This window comes from Lonchura striata, chromosome Z (genome assembly GCF_046129695.1).
Source record: "Lonchura striata isolate bLonStr1 chromosome Z, bLonStr1.mat, whole genome shotgun sequence".
Lineage (NCBI taxonomy): Eukaryota > Metazoa > Chordata > Aves > Passeriformes > Estrildidae > Lonchura > Lonchura striata.
In genome coordinates, this window is record NC_134642.1 from 19,142,554 (window position 1) to 19,160,279 (window position 17,726).

Consider the following 17,726-nt stretch of genomic DNA (forward strand, 5'->3'; position numbering starts at 1 on the left):
CAAAAATCCATTGTTAAAGAACCAAGGATTTCTAATTCTTGGGGTTCCGATACTGCCTTGGGATGTTTTTTGACCCAAATGCTCCAATTCAATACAGGATTGCCCCCACTGTCAATTTCAACAGGCTTATTGCTTTTTGACCAAGGGCAAATTCTTTACTGGTGCACTAGCTGTGCAGGTTGCGAAAGGCTTTTCTGGTTCTGAATTAGACAAGCGTATGGTACCTGAGCCTGCTGCCTTGGCTAAGGTCACCCAAGCATATGTTTTTGGTTGTTCCACAGGCAAATCTGCACTGCAAGAAGCAATTAAAATCACTGCATTTTGACACAAGTAGTGGTACCTCCTTACAGCCAATTACCCAGTCAAATGCTATTGGTACCTCAGTCATTCATTCCTCAGTCAACCATTCCTCAGATGATTCCAGCTCAATACCCTCAGGTACAAGGTTTGAATTGGCCTCCTCATTCATGCACCTTTTAAATAATTTCTGTTATGAAAGTATTTCTACTGGGATTATCACTTTTTTTCAACGAAGACAAGATTTTTTTGATTCTAGGCAAAGCCAGCAACAAAATTTTAGGACTTTCAGTGCTTCCAGCTGTTGTTTCAGTAAATTATAATGAGGAGATAGTAATTTTAGCTCTTGCACTTAATGTTCCTATGGTTACACCACCAAAAACTCTCATAGCCATTGCATTTCTTTTACCCATGAGTACACCCAAGCAAAAAAACTTTCCAGAGAATTCAGTTATGTCTGTGTCATTTAGTACCTCGGGTCCTGAGGTCTTTTGGGTGCAATGTGTGGGCCACAGCCAATCAAAATTGACTTGTAGCCTGACTCATCATGGTAAAACAATTTATATTACAGGTATGCCAGATACTGGTGAAGATGTCACTGTAATTTCTCACATATTTTGGACCAATGATTGGGATTTGGTAACTCCTGCAGATTGGATTGGAGGTACTACTGTGTGTTTGCAAAGTGCATCCATGATTAACATTACAGTCCTGAAGGAAAAACAGTGACAGTGCATTCTTTGTTGTTCAGAAGCCTCTCACTGTCTGGGGAAGAGATGACCTGTCCCAGTGGGGAGCAAAACTGGAAGTAGGCCTCTGATGTAAACCACTTCAAAACCTGCCACTTTAAAGCTGAACTGGAAAACTGATCATCCTAGATGGATTGATCAATGGCCTTTAACAGAGAAGAAATTAAATATCCTTGAAAGATTGGTAAAGGAACAATTACAGTAAAGTCACATCACACCCACGAACAGTCCCTGGAATTCAACAGTATTCGTCATTCATAAGAAGACATCAGACTCCTGGAGGTTGCTTCATGTCCTGAGAAAGATCAATAAAGTGATTGAAGAAATGGGAACTCTTCAAACCCAGACCCGCCCCCCCAGAGGAGGACAAAGACCCTGCACCACTCAGAATTAAAGTCTCAGAACCAGATATTCTGTTTTGGTGCTCAAGAAAGTCTCTGTCATGATCACTCGGTTTGAAACTCTCCATTAAAGCTCTGTAGACAGTCATTCGTTTGACCAAAGTCTCTTTTTTTTTTTAAGAGAGACTAGATTGTAAATTTTCCCGTTTACCTGGTCCCAAAAATCAAAGGTGAAAGCAGACTTCAAGTCTGTATTTTGAGTGTTCACCTTTACCCAGGTTAATAAGTTTTTAGTTTATGTTTTGAGATATCTGAATGTCCTTTATCCTGTAAAATTGTCTCAAGCCAGTAAAAGGCATGTTTTAGATAGATGGTTTCCCATCTCATTGCCCAGGAGCCCCTAAAGTTGCTACTTAGTACTTACAAGGATATCACCTACAGACGATGAAGAGGATGAACCATTCCTCCTATTAACAACCTGGGCCTCCAGCAACTGTGCTGTCCACAATCTTTATTTTTATTAGTCTAGTCTAACCATCCTCCTCACACGGGGCACCTTTTACCGCTGGCTGGGGGCTATGTACAAGTCACGAATGGGATGGGACTGCTGTGGAACATGTCTCAAGCTGTTTATTTCTGTTTTGTCTCATTACATGTTTATGACAATGGGAAGATGCCAGCAGCTCACATCCAGGCAACAGACCAAGAACTTAATGTTACAACTTACTTTAAAAGCTTTATGACCAATCACACAAAGCAAAAGCATATTGCCAGTAGTTCTACCCAATCACTATAAGTACAAGTAACTTTGGTTAAAACAATGCTTGCTTATTTCGAATACAATACTTGCTTAAGTAATATAAGCCTTAAGATACAATGCACAGAGCTCCATTATTAAGCTTAAAACTTCCTAATATCTCACTAGATATCCTTTTCTGCAACTTAGAGAATTATTCTACTCAAGCGTTAATACACAGATCATTGTTCTATTTGTTCTTTCTTTCTACTTCTTGTATAATTTTTCTGCTGACAAATCTTATAGCTACTGCTTAGCTCTAATCCTGCTGTCTCTGAGGCCTGCCTTTTGCAACATACCCAAAACCCTCTGATTTTAAGGAATCCCACATTGTATATTTTGTTTTCACTTAGAAATGCCATTTACAGTTTACTATTATTTTAACTAAAATAAATAGAAAGGACTAAAAATATTTACAAATTCTATTTAGTTAAGAAACATGTAATATAGAAAAGAGTGAAAGAATCCAGAAATTGAAGAGAATACTAGGAAATCTGTTGTATGGAAAGACAGACAAAGAACTGGAAAATATTTACCTCTACAGACTCAAAGATAACTTAATTTACTCCATTCATTACTTGGATGTACATACATTGGATGTCACACCAGAATAGAGCAGCTGAAGTAGAGCATTGTTAATAATTCTGTTGGAAATCATATGAAAATCAAGGTTGTTGCATATTAACATTGAAATATGCTTTTTAAAGGACTTCAAAGACTAAGGAATACAATTTTTATCTTGTTAAGGTACAGATTCTGAAGCATGATGATACAATAAATGCTGTCATATGATTTAATTAACACCAATTATAATAGAATCTGTTCAACGTTATTGATTAGTAATGCAGATTTAGTTACACTTCAATCAGAACAATCTTTTAAAATGATTGTGTCAAAATTGTGGAGACTTAAGCAGTTCTAACTTCTTTTTGTATGAATCAATTTTTGTGTAATAGGTTTCTTTCTATTTTCTTAATTCTAATTCTTTTTCTTCAAGTTTATTTTAACATACAAGACTTAAAAAAATATCAGTCTGAAAGGCATCAATATAACAATATTTTTGTAATGTTTCTTAGGAAAAGGCAGTGTCATAAAGAAATGAATAATGTAAATTATTACTTGTGTTACAAAAATTAATACCTATTTGTTTAAATTTATTTTATTAACTGCATTATTACATAATAAATATTGAATTGACAACTTCAACATTTATTTTCAAATAATGAATATACTTATTCTCCTTTGCAGCCAAACACTTCTGCTGGCAATTCAGAAGAAAATAAATTAGTGAAGAGGTTTCCTAATCCAACTTTTTTGAAATGTTTCATTGACTTTGGACAATGATTTAGTTATATCAGAACAATAATAAAGTTGAAATGGAGAATTTTATGTCCATTTGTACATATTGCATGTCTAGGAATTTCTTAGTAATAATATTTTCAGATATCTAGATTAATTTAATTATAAGAAACAGATTTTATCCACATAATAAAGGGGTAAGCTTTAGAACAGACCAACAATCAGAATTTTTTGTGTCTACAAATGTCTGAAAAATTGATTTAAAACAATAAACAAAATAATTTTAAAATTAAAATATACCTGTTTCCAGACACTATAATTTAGACATTTTTCAAAGATACACATTATAGATAAGTCAGTTTTTAAGGGACTTTAATAATAGTCTGACTGGCTAAGAAATATTTAAAGTCAATGATAAATATTTATTACTTGACAGAACAGTACAGAATCAGTTGAAAAATAAATTTCAGTTCCCTCATTTTTATTTATCCAGAAAAAGACAAAGCTTTGTTTTCATAAGGAAGTTCATCATCGTGTTCTTTGATATCTGTTGTAGTGTGTTTTCATAGTTTTCTCCTGTTTTCCCCCTATGTGGTTGTTTTAGCCTACGTTATACCCTCCTACCCAGTTTCCTGTCATTCTCAAAGAGCTGCATCTTCTGGTAGAATGTTCTTTACCCTTCCCTACCATACTGTCAGTCTTTTCTTGAGCCAACCTCCTGCTTGGAATTCGACTTCGGAAATCCCCTAAAACTCAAGGCCCCATTAGCCCCTGTGACCCAAATCCCCCCTCCATTTCCGTCATTGGACGATGCTTTTGTGAACCCTACCTTTTCCTCCTACCCAAGATATTCTCTATTGGTTAATAATTTGTACCCTCCCAGAACCTCCTCCAGTTTTGAGGTGCAGCACTCCTGCCTTTTTTGTCTTTTGCTGCCAAATTCCCCAGAGTAATAAACCCTCTTTGACCCTATGCAAAAGGCCTGCCCTTGTCCTTGCCTCCTCAGAGCACAGACTGACAACCATAAAGGCTGTAGGGTAATTGCTCTAGTTGTACCTTGGGTCATTCTGCTACCAGAGTGTGATCTACTCTTGGCGCAGGCTGGGGTGGAAGAGCCAGTGCAGCTCTGGCTGATGTGTCAGATATACTAAGCTGTTCTTTATAATTATCCTTGCAAATATTAAAGAATTTATATAGACTTAATTAAAAACAAATTTTAGTTTGTTAGTGTGCTTTGCATTTAAGTGCAGTCCAGGATTAACCTGGTGAGCTACAATTGTGCAAAAATTATCATTCTGCTAACATAATGTTAGCTTAATTCTGTAATCTCAGTTTGGTCTGAACTTGTTTTTTCTAATGGCACCTCTGCTGGCATGAAATAGTAGTCTGCAAGTTAGTGAATCTTTTTCACCTGGTAGTAGCAGTAAACATGATGCTTAAAGATATGGATTAGTGGTGGAATTGGCATCATGGACTCAATGATCTAAAGACTTCAACATTTCTAACCTAAATGTTTGTGTGATTCTATTCTATGATTCTATGGACACAGCTGCAGTTTGTATCTTGAATGGGTATTTTACTGCATTTTGAATCAAAATATTTATTTTAGGACATAACACACACATCTTTCGGTTCAATATCCCTTTTCCCTCCTATTTTGTTAAAGTATGTTGCTAGTGTTGTTTGTAACCATACAAAGTCAACTACATGCATAGTTTCTATCTGAAAATATCTTAATTTAGGAAAATATCAGTTCTCCATTTGATCTCTAAATGTGTTGTTCAGACACTGCACGTGCATGATTTAATTTTTGAAACATAAAACTTTAAGGTTAGAAAATGACATTTTCCCTTCTTGTCTTGCTTCCTCCCATTAAAACATTATTTCTGACCATCTAGTGGCATTATCAGGTTATAACTAGGAGTATTGAAGAACAGTTCCAGAATAAAAATACATTTATTTATTGAGTATTATACAAATAATTCAGTAGGCCTGAAAGCAGTGTAGCTACAAGATTGAAGATTGTATGCCAGATGTCTCTTAGAGTGCTCTGCAAACATGACTAAAAGTATACTGTATTCTCACAAAACACATCAAAGGAAAGGAAAAATGAAACTCATTAATTGAGGTAATAAAGATTTATGTTCAAGCAGTGAGGTGATGAAAATTAATACCACTGTGCTGAATGGAATGGAACTGTGACAATTGAAATGAATTGAAGATATACCTCAAGTGATTTCTGTGGCTTTAGGAGATTGCTTTTAAATTTGGGGAAATGAAAAATGAAAGGTTGTCCCAGGAGCCAGCACAGATGATCTTTTCCCCATATTGCTCATTCCTTTGCCGCCTTGCATCTTTTTCTGCGTGTGCAGTGAAACAAGACTCATTTTCCTGTCTAGAGACTTCTGTTTCTTTAGGGACTGGGATTAGTCTTTGTTCCAAATCTAAGTCCTAAACTTACCAGACCAAAGGCAAAATTCCAGGTGATAATTTTCTATTTTAAAACTGTAGGATTATAGTAACTTTACTTTTTCCAAACAAATTTATGGTATCTTTAACATATAGAAATAAGGATTAGCAGCCAGCATTATAATGCAGTATGGTAGATGTAGTCCATATTACTAACATTGCACAAATTTTACTGTTGAATTACAGCATGATGGGCTCGTAAAAAAATAACTTTGCTGTTAGTCATTCCCTCCATATCAAGCAGTGAATATACTTCTGCTCAAGCTACGCCATTGAGTCTCTGACATCTGAACCTGTTATTGGGAAAAAGCAAAATTATATAAAACAAAACAAAAAAAGTAAAACAATACAAAAATTGGGCAGGAAAATATTTCCACTTAAAGCTCATTAAGTATGCTACGTAATAGAGATATATGTAAATTGCATGTTAGGTCTATGGATTTTTTTTCACAGTAAGAAGCAACTTTCCAAGCATTACAGAGAAAACAACTATTTCAGGCATAGATAAAGGAGAAGCTCAGTGATTAATAGGTAGCTAAACACATACAATTTGTTTTTCCTAAGAATAACTCATCTGCTTTCAGTTGTCTTTTCTAGAGCAAAGTTACCTGAAGAAACAAAGTAATTTAAGAGTGTTGTCTGTTGCTTAAATATTTGAGAGTAATTTACTAAGAAGTCTTCATGCTTAAGTTCAATGTACTCAATAAAATTGCACCTGTAAAAAACCTTAAGTTACCTACTTAAGTCTTACTTAAGTCTGCATAAACAGTGCAGTGGGATTGGCTTAGTATTTTAAAAATAAATGGGCAACAGATTTCTTTCACTGAAACTCAGTTTACAGTAACCAGTAGTTATGATTACAATGAAAATATACCGAGGACAAAGAATTTTTTAACTTACTCTTCTCCAAGGCACATCCTGTTGTTTTGTCTCAGGATAGAGATCTAAAAAAGATTAAGAAACATTTGATATTACTAGTAGTAATAGTCACTGTCAAATACCATGATTTCCTTTATACATATATTTTTATTTGTTGACAGGTGTAGTCAGAAAGAATTAAGATTTTGCAACACCTCATACATACATTAAGGAAAAATAAGCAAATGAAAACATAGATACACTCCTGCAGTTTTATTTTTCCTTCTATTAAATATGCGTCTGAAATTTCCTATGGGTCTCATTATCATAGAATCACAGATTGGTTTGGGTTGGCAGTCACCATAAAGATCTTTTAGTTCAAACTCCTCCACCATGGACAGGGTCACCTTCTGCCAGACCAGGTTGCTCAGATCCTGATCCAGCCTGGACTTGAATTCTGTAAGGGATGGGGCAGCCACAACTCCTCTGGGCAAATTGTTCCAGTGCCTCACCACTCTTATAGAGAATTAAATTCTGCAAAGAATTTAATTTTTTATCATATCAGAGTGCATTTTAATTGCAATTTTCATAATTGAATTTTTAAATTATCTCATAAATGAAAGTCTACAATTATCCAGAATTCAGTATTTGTATTATGGGTCACAATTTCCAAATATATACCTTTGTAGTTCTTGAAACATATTTTCAGGCTTGAATTAGTTTGCAGATATAGTGAAAAACAATTAAATTAACTGATTTTCAGCCTGTATAAGCCATTATACTTATTATATATAATATATAAACCATTATACATAAATATTATATATTTTTTAAGCATTTGGGGATTTTTATTATCTATTTTTGGTTAAGTAGGACTCAAGTAATATTAATTAGATAACAATAATTGAGATAGTATTCCTCCTAGTGTTCCTCCATCTGAGTCCTTGATGTTGTTGCAACAAAAAACTAATCTGTAGAATTTTGGTACACTATTACATAATTTTGAAATATTCATAATAAAGGATGAAAGCTTAACCAGATTGATCTGAAAATTGACATTATATTAACCAGGGATTTGACTGCATGTAATAATTATACTAACATTTCTAATGTGTATATCTTAAGATATTAGTTTTTTGAAGAGGGAAAAGTTAAAAAGCCCTATTCCTCAATTTTTCCAACCAATTTTTCTGTCAGTATTCACCCCTAGAATATGCACCTCAAGTATAAAAGCTGTATAGGCAATGTTCATGTAAGTATTCAAAATGCTTCTGTTCAGAAAAAACTTACGGTGGTTACAAGTATAAAGGGCTGTAAGGTTTAAGAATAACAACATGGTTTACTGATAAAGCATGGTTTACTGATAAATATCTATAATGGAGGACATAAGAAAGAGTACATCATATTTTGGAAGAATTCCTTAATTTTTCTTTAGGGGGAGAGCATATCCTTGAAGTGAAAGGAAAGGTTACTGAATTATTTAGATTCAGAAGTGCATTTGTTTTAAATTAAACATCAGTGAAAACAAGTATGTCTATTTCAAAGTGTGTAATTAATAACATCTTAAAATCCCTACATTTGTAACCAGCAAGAGTTTCTTTCACATGGCAAATTCCTAACTTCAGGATGTCATTCTCAAGCTAAAAATATGCAACAATACCAAATAGTTATTCGTCAAAGAAAACCAGTTGCATCCTGCAATGGCTCATCACCAAGGTGAAGTATATTTTGCTGCCAAGTCACATGTTTCTTTGTGAAACAGGTACTTCCTTCTGCCATCCTTCCTCATCCACTCCTCAAAGTACCAATTTTCCTCTTGTGTTCCTTTATCACTTAAAATCAGAGGTAGTGGGCAACAGTCTTTCCAGACTTAGTCACTGGCTTCCAGTAACAGTTCAACCTTCTATACCACGTGTCAGTTTCCCTAGATCTGAAGATGGTTTATGTTTTGTGTGAAAGACTAATGTTTATAAAAAAATATAAAATAAATAATTAGTGTTAAGAAAACTGCCAGGAATTGAAGAAAAAAAAAAAGGCTATGCACTGAACCTAAACAGACATCAAGGATGTATTTTGAGATTTTATTAATCTGTTCAGAACACAAATAGGTTTCTTGGACAGTGATATTTGGCCACTGTGAATTAATTCCTTCTTCTCTTATTTACATTAGTATCAATTGAAAATAAGGACACTGAAGTTTATACGGTACAATTATAAACTGTGAATGAAGACAATGTTGGGATGTCAACCTTCTTAATACCTCAACAGATGAGAACCCTTACTTCTGACTTCACTTGATAAAGCCTTAGACTGTGAATGAGCTACTTCATATTCCTGCTCCTTTCATGTTGTCTGAGACAAAAAACCACAAAACACAGAAGGGCAGAGCAGTTTTGTTCTTTAAAAAGCTATCAGTATTTTGGGTGATTACAATTTTTTTGTAAGAAAAGTATTTTCTTTGAATAGCACATTTTTCATCTTCTGAACTCCAAGGCTTGGTACTTTCTCACTGTATGTCGATGATGTATTTCATGTACAAAAGGGGAAAAAACCCTCTTCTGGACAGTATATTGCTGTACTCAGGAATTTTTTCTGGTTTTGTTGTTTTTGTTTTTTGTTTTGTTTGTTTGTTTGTTAATATATTTTCTTGATTATGTTATTAAGGATGCCTAAGCCCTAAGACTTGTGAAAGGCATTTCAGTATGTTGAATTTAGGTGTAGATTTACCAAAACCCTTGATCATCTAAATGTGATTTCTAAAGGGACCTAGAGGTTATCTGTTCAGGTGCTTTTCCAAGAAGCTAACTACTTCAAAAATTCAGTCTGTAAGTCTTATCTCAGAGTTTAAAATTAAAGAGGTGATGCAACACCTAGACAGATGCACCAACAGTTATTCTGAGATTATTATGGAGGCATCTTGATCAAAAGTATTTGATCCTTTTGGGACTGGGACTGAGGGGAGACATAGGGTATCTGCTATTGCAACTATGATGATGTATATGTGAATATTACTCCTATGGTTATAAAACCAATGCATAAATAATAACTTTATTTACAGAATGGTATGATAAAAGTTGCAGCGGGAGGCCTTTATTCTGACTCTGACTGTTGTGCCAATCCTAAAGAGTTAGTCAGTCGTATGAAATATTTGCTATTTCAGACAAAGAGGAAATAAACAGTGGTAAAATGGGAAAAAAAAAATCTATCAAAATTAAACCTCTCTTGAAAATACATTCAATTATTGTCAAAAGACTTGAAGTATTTAATATTTAATGTACAAATATTTGATTTATATTGCTTTGTTGGAAATTTCCAGCTAAGAAATGTGTGGTAGTTAATTTTCTTGATCTCCATCTAGAATTTTCTCTGCAAAGGCCAGCCAATTAAGGAATACCTAATTGCTTGCAACATCTTGTCAATTATAGGGAAATAGACACATTGGAAAAGCAAGAGGATTCAGAATGGGGAAAGCAAACTAAAGGATTATTTTTGTACCAAGATCCTTCTATATGGGAAGAAGTAAGTGGTATTTTTTATAAGCTATTGCTAAATAGAAATATGAATTATGCTATTTCAGCATAAATTTAGACATGTGCTCCTTAAATATGATATTAGTGCAGTGGTGAGTAAGCCTGCTAGAGAATGCAGTTAGGGCCCAAATCACTGAGATTATGCACTTTTTGTTTGTGAAGAGTTCTTTTACCATAAGGAAGCAAAAAATTTAAGCAACAGTGAATCTGCATGCTCATGCTGTACTTTACTACAATTCTGCTCTTATACATATGATACAGAGGTATTAATTGTTATACTGATAATGACCCAATAAATGCAGTAACTCTTCATCGTATACATTATACAACATACTTTGTGAAAGTGCTTTTTAACATTATTCTTTCAAAATCCCTGAAGGACTCTATTACTGCCAAAAATAGTAGTTATAGTGATGTTTTAATCAGCTAAACAGCTAATTCTATCTAGCACATCCTAATCAGATCTGTCGCTATCTCAAACCCTTTGAGCCTCACTTTGGGTGCTGAAAAAGGACTGTCATAGTTTAACCCCAGTCAACAGCTAAGCCCCACATAGCCACTTGCTCAATCCCCTACCAATGGGGAGAGAACCTGAAAAGTAAAAGGTAGGTAAGCAGGGAAACAAAAAAGTTGTGCACACAAGCAAAGCAAAACAAGGAATTAATTCACAGCTACCCATGGGCATGCAGGTGTTCAGTTATCTCCAGGAGAACAGGGTCCATCATGTGCAGAATTACTTGGAAAGACAAATATCATCTTTCCAAATATTCCACTCTCCCTCCTTCTTCCGCCCGCTTTATATACTGGCATGGTGCCACAGGGTCTGGAATATCCCTTTGATCAGCAGGGGTCACCTGTCCCAGTTGTGTCTCTTCCCACCCTCCCAAGAACCCCCAGTATCCTCACCAGTGTGGCAATAAACGAGGCAGAAATGTTTTAATTCTGTGCAAGTCCTGCTCAGCAAACAACAAAAAGATCTTTATATTATCAACCCTGCATTCAGCACAATTCAAAACCAGCCAATTGTAGCCATAATCATACCATATTATCAGACAGTAGCTCTGATTTCAACATGTCACATCACTATATTATTATATGGATGGGAAGATAATATTAATCTTTGATTTATGCTTAATTTTTATCAGAGAAAATGTTTTCTGTGTAATATATGTAGCATTGAATAACATGGAAGCATTATTTCTACAGATATCTCATTAATATTTATGCATCTGCTTTATAATTTTTTTCTCTATTACACTTATTTTATGCTTTTCCTTATGCAAATCTGCTGTGTAGGCACAACAAAAATATGTGCAGCATGCTTAGACATCACTGTTCATCCAATAGGCAAATTAAAGCTATGTGATTTGCTGTCCCAGATTGAAAAAAGCAAGATGTACTATATTTGCCATCTGTATGGCAGTTGTTTCATGATAAGTGGGCAGTTGTTGCTTATCTTTTCCACAATCAATTCTCCCTCCAGGGAGACAACTACTGATAAGGGGCCACTGAAAGTCACTGCATGACTGGTAAGAACATCCACTGTGAGATGCTCTGCCCAGAGGGAGGAGCTAAGCATTCTTACCTGCATCTATAGTCTTGAGCTTTTTCTGTGTTGGATTTTCCCAGAGGAAAAACTATCTCTTTCACTGCCTCTTCAGAGGAAGACTGAACCCTTTTCTACAAGATCACTAATCCAACAGAACCACACCTGCCACTCCAGGAGGACTGCAGACACAATTCCAATTGGACTGCTATCAACACCCTATCCAACAGGGTGTCAGCTTGTATTCTGACTCTGTCAGTATGTTTAAGTTCACTGCATTGTTTATCTTTTTCTTTTCTTCCCTAATAAAGAACTGTTATTCCTGCTCCCATATTTTTGCCTAAGAACTCCCCTTAATTTCAAATTTATAACAATTCAGAAGAAAGGGGTCTACATTTTTTCATTCCAGGGGAGGGTCCTGCCTTCCTTAGCAGACACCTGTCTTTCCAAACCAAAACATTTACCCTGTGATTTTCACCATAGTAAACTCATATCTAAGTTCTACTACTACTGATTTCATCACCTATCTTTTTAAGTCTGGATCTCAGATCATAACATCTCCAAGAGCTGCACAGCATACCTAACGACTAGCATAGTACTAGAAGCAATATCCCCATCTGTTATCAGCTTGTTTATATCACTTTTAGATTTTTGTGAACACTGCCCCAAATAAATACTTAATACTACCTAAGGAAGGTTGTTAATTAGTGCTAAAACTTACAAAAAATCCAAACCAAGTGAAGCCAAGCAAACCAAACCAACCAACTAACCAACCAAAGAAGAAAAGCAAAAAAAAACCACCTCCCATCTTCCTTTTAGTTTTACCATTTTCTGTGTATGTAGAAGATACACCATGCCTAAGTAGAGATACTTAATCTAATTCATTCATGCTAGGCATGTCTTTGTCCTCTCAAAAAACCCCTATCACTGAAAGCCTCACTTTTATTCTTCTCTCCTCTACCCTTTATTTCCAGTTAATCATAACCAGTTAAGTTTTGTGTCTTTCACCAGTCTCCCAAATTCGATTAAAAAACTATGTAACTATGGTATCTTCAACACCAAAAGCATGGCCATTTTTTTGAAATTGCATATTTTTGGCTTATGTACATTTACAATTTTCACTGAGTAACTTGACAGCAATGGAGTTTGCACTCTATTTGAAACACCCCTGGCAATGTAGAGAACATTAAAAATGTTTTTCCTGCTAACCAGTTATCTTTTCTGGTTCTAGTTTTAGTGTTATTTCTTTCTGAGGAGGTATCTCAGAAACCCCACTCTCAGTCCTCTAAAGGAAATGGAATTTTCTTCCCCATATCTTAGCTGCAAATGCTTTCTTTCTTGTAGAATTGTAGATTGAATAGTGAAATTTTCAAATATGTTTTTTTCTCAGCCTGAATCTTGAGGCACTGCTAATATCAGTGGGATAAGAAGTTTGTCTTGTTTGGCACAGTTTACACAGAGGAAACAGAGGAACCCTTTAAAGAAGATGAAATAAAGTTAATTCTTTATAATAATGAACTTTAAAAAAATATGTTAAGAAACTTTTTTACTTGAAGGAACATATAGTAAAAAGCTGACTAAAATATTTGCTTCAACAAACACAAGTGGTAATATGAGTAAATGACAGAGACGAAAAAGCTTTCAAATATGCTCTCTCCCACACACAGCATAATACCCTGCTGTTGCAAGGAAAGGATAACCTTCTATCCAGTGCTTGCTTTTCATGCTATATAATTTTATAAAGCTACTCTTTAAGAGATGTTTCTGAGCCAGCAGACTGACTTTGAGTTCATGACTCTTTCAGAACCCAACTTACAAGACCCAAAAGGACAGATCTGCTTTTTGTTGTCAAATTCTGTGCAAAATGGAACAGTTTGTATAGGGAAGACTGAGCAGAACCTCGGTCCACAGTAATCAGTATCTCTTTTTCCTCCCACTGAAAACAAAACAGCTAGTCTTACAAGTTTAATTAGACGTTATAGAGAGCTGGACAGCTTCATTGTATCAGGAATTAATATTCTCTACCTTGATATAGATGGAACAGCATGGAAGTGCAATTGTCATTGCTAGCTGTTAGTACAAAAAAGTGCCATAAATAGGAGAAACGTCTCAGGAATTTTTGGGGAAAAGCTCAAAGCAAAAAATTGAAGATACTGATCTACATCAGTTGGAAAGACATTAAAACATCAGAGAAAGTCCAGTGTAAAAACACATTTTTTCTTATCATTGTAAGAAAAGTCCAGTTACGGGCAGTTTCTTAGTGCAGCATTCATGAATTTTACTGCTTAGCTCTCTACACAAATATGCAGAGCACATAAAAGAAGTATTCATATATTCTAGAGTCAGATTTCAGCATTCAAAATTCAAAGTCACTTACTGAAAACTGGTACAACAAAAGCATATTAAGAGGCATGTGACTAAGAGCCTACTGAGGTAGTTCCCAGCCTGTGCTAGGACCCAGCATCCAAATTTTGCATAGTTCAATGCTTTTAACTGAAATTAGGTCCTATCTGTCACTCTGTATTCAATCCTCACTAACAGTTGTATTATATTTTGTGCACTTCTGAAGCAGATCTTTCACTTCAGTTTCATCCAGAAGGCACCTTTTTGTAGTCCTAGGACACTAAGTGAAGCATGGTCAGTGGAAGAAGATTCACTTAAAAAGCCTGGTCCAAACTCTAATAACAGTGTGAATATGGTGTTTTTAAAAGAGATTTTTACTGTAACCCACTTTAGTTGTAAATCTTAAAGCAAACAAAGACAACTTTACATTTGTGGATGATGTAAATAAAAATGAAAGACAAATAGAGGAGATCTTGATTTCAAGATGCATTTGCTTGAGCAAATAATATTTCTAGAATGCTACTATTTCTGAAATGCTCAGTATACACTTTAAAAAACTTCTGCATTTGAAGCAAGCTGTAAAACTATCTGTGATATTTGTGATGTCAACAGATGATGTGATATAGAAAATATTTAATACAGAGAACAGTCAACAACAGGTGGATTTTTAGAGAGACCTACATGAATTTTTTAGTAAGATAAGAAAACATTAGCTGTCATTTTCTTAAAACAAAATTATGGTGAAAAAAATGTAAATACATTAAAATATTTTAATCAGCCACCTATTAGCATATTTCTCCACTTTGGTGGATTTATTTCTCTTTTTCAAATGAAAAGAAAACTCCAAAGGAATTATAGGATAGTAAAGACAGAAACTATTTAAACTTCTAACATGCAGCCAGATATTTCTTGGAGAAATTTGAGACATGCAAAATTTCTCAGTTTATTAATTTTTCTGACCAGGTCTACTTTAGATCTTCATAATCCATTTATAATAAAACCAGAAAGTATTTACTTGCTGTACAGTACTGACCACTACAGCTGAATTGAAGTGTCTCTAGGAAGGAGTTAAATATTTGTATATATTGTTTCCTTTTCATATCTTATATGATACAGGAAAATATATATCACAAGAACAGTAGTTCTTGTCCTGTGTGATATAAGTACACTTGTGTATAAAATTTATTTTCTAATATGTTCCATAAGATTGAAATCTTCTTTATTTTTGCTATTTGCCTTTCAACAAGGCTTGTTAGATCACTGAATCATGACAAATTAATCTTTACATATTAGGACACTCAGTTCACTCTGATGAACTAACAAATTAAAATGTAATATAAAATGATGACACTGAGAGTAGAAGGGACAGTCCTTTTGATGTCAGGAAAGAATTCATCATTAGGCCAAGATGCACCCTTCAATTAAAACATTACCACACTGATAATGTTGAATAAAATGCAGTTTTGAGGAATTCAGTGAAATAACACTAAAATGACAGAAGTTATCACACATTTTTTGTCCTGAAGCAACCATATTTCATTACACAAAACTGAATGTTAGAAAGCAATCTTGTGTGTTTTCCCATCCTTGTCTCAGGCTAAGGCAATTATTAGTCTGAGAGTTTCCCTCTTTCTCTCCCCCCTTGCCTTTCTTTTTTTAACTGTGCTTACCCAAGAGGAAAATGAACTATGGTACTTATCAGCATAATGCATACATCAATGATACCAAAGGCAACTTTCCGTGGCTGAAGCCATAGGTTATCTGCAAATCCATTAGAGATTAAAAAGAAAAAAATAAAAATAAATATCTGTGAATCTAGGCTATAGCTGAGTGATAAGTGTTGAAAAGTCAGAAAACATGACAATGTAATTTGCATCAGTATTGGATCAGAAAGGCGGTTAAAGACCAAGAAAGAAAGGTGAAAAAAATTATCCAAAAGGGTATTGAAAACAAACTTCCTAAAAGAATAGCAATAATAATGTCAAAAATTCTTCAGTCATGTAGTTATTTTCACTCAGTCTAGAAACAAATATTTGCCTAAAAGGTTTTGTTTTTTTCTGTACAAAAGAATTGTAAACATCAGATTATAAAATAATACAATAATTAAAACATCCTTAAGATCTTAAGGACAATGACCTTAGACTGAAGAGACACCAACGTTTCAGATTATTGAAGATGACACATTCAAGTTTTAAAAAAATCTCATGTGTTTTGGATTTGTTTTAGTTTTGCTATCTCTGTTTTAATTTAATGTTGTACAAATTAGATTTTAGTAATTCTCATTTCAGTTTTTGGTAAAAATTCATTTTATGGTAAAAAGAATGTCTCAAAATGAAGAAGCATCATTCTATATGCAGCTATTCTTGGAAATTAAAATATTAGTTTATCTAGCAATCGTTCCCAGACAGCCAGATGGTATTTATATTCTCTATTATTTATTAATTTAAATTAAAATATGTTTGCTACCTGTATATTTTATAAAGTCTTCATTTTATGAGAAAAATGACCTTCAATCTATCTAAGGATTAATATGACTGGTATAACTGAGACTAACATGTTGGGATTTTGCTGACTTCACTGAAGGATCAACTGTTCTTTATATTCCTGCAAGATGGAAGGCTTTTTTTTTTATACATAAAATTAACCTATGTTAAAGCAGGACTTCACAAAGTAATTTTGTTTCTCTTAACTTATCTATGCTCAGAATTTATACTGTTTACTCTGAAAAACATTGAATTTGAGGTTCCATGCACAACATATTCTTGTAACTAATCCATAATTTATTAGTCACATAAAATATGTTGCTTAAAACATAGTGATACAAACTATGGAATGACAAAGTTTTATAAACAGAATTAAAAATTCACCATTGATATTATAACAGGAGGGTATTAAATCTCTTTTTAAGTTTAATTATGAAAACAAAGAAATCATGGGGTTCAGTAACAGTAACTGTTGTTTCTACCAGAGGAAAGCTGAATTTTTTTAAACAGAATAGAGATTAGATAAATTATTACGTTTCTGTAGCATCTTGTTTTTGCCTGAAAGGGTGAGAGAGAATTTCATTCTTATGACTGCTTTAAAAGTGTCATGAATATAAACATTTGGGTGTCAAAATCATGCATGCGCACAATTGCAATTTAAACACTAGCTTTGCTGTTGTTTTAAGATTCTTTTCTAATTGTGGAAATGTCTTTGCCTCTCCCCTACATTTCCAAATATATACTAATATTTAAGTAGAGTTTGCTCTACCTTTTTTTTTTAAAGTGAAATATACTTCTACTATATAATTGCTTTCTTGGCTGCTTAAAATATGAAAAATACAACCCAAAAGACAAATCTTCTGGACCAAACTCACATTTTGTTGTATAACTGCTTTTCATGTGAAGAGAGAAGTGGTTTTCCAATGTTTTGACAATCCAGTGGTGTCTGTATGAAGGGCCATTTAAGAGAAATTACACAGAGAACAGAATACATAATTTTAGATGCAGTCATTGC

General features: G+C 34.2%; 1 protein-coding gene across 35 annotated transcripts in view; it reads right to left on the minus strand.

Annotated features, from left to right (window-relative positions):
* Positions 1 to 17,726, minus strand: part of PTPRD (protein tyrosine phosphatase receptor type D) — a 1,155,761-nt gene that overhangs the window by 784,364 nt on the left and 353,671 nt on the right. For all 35 annotated transcript variants that reach the window (XM_077790475.1, XM_077790477.1, XM_031507373.2 and 32 more), the window contains one exon: positions 6,852 to 6,895. The gene's annotated coding sequence lies outside the window, so the exon portion shown is untranslated. The remainder of the gene's footprint in view (positions 1 to 6,851; positions 6,896 to 17,726) is intronic.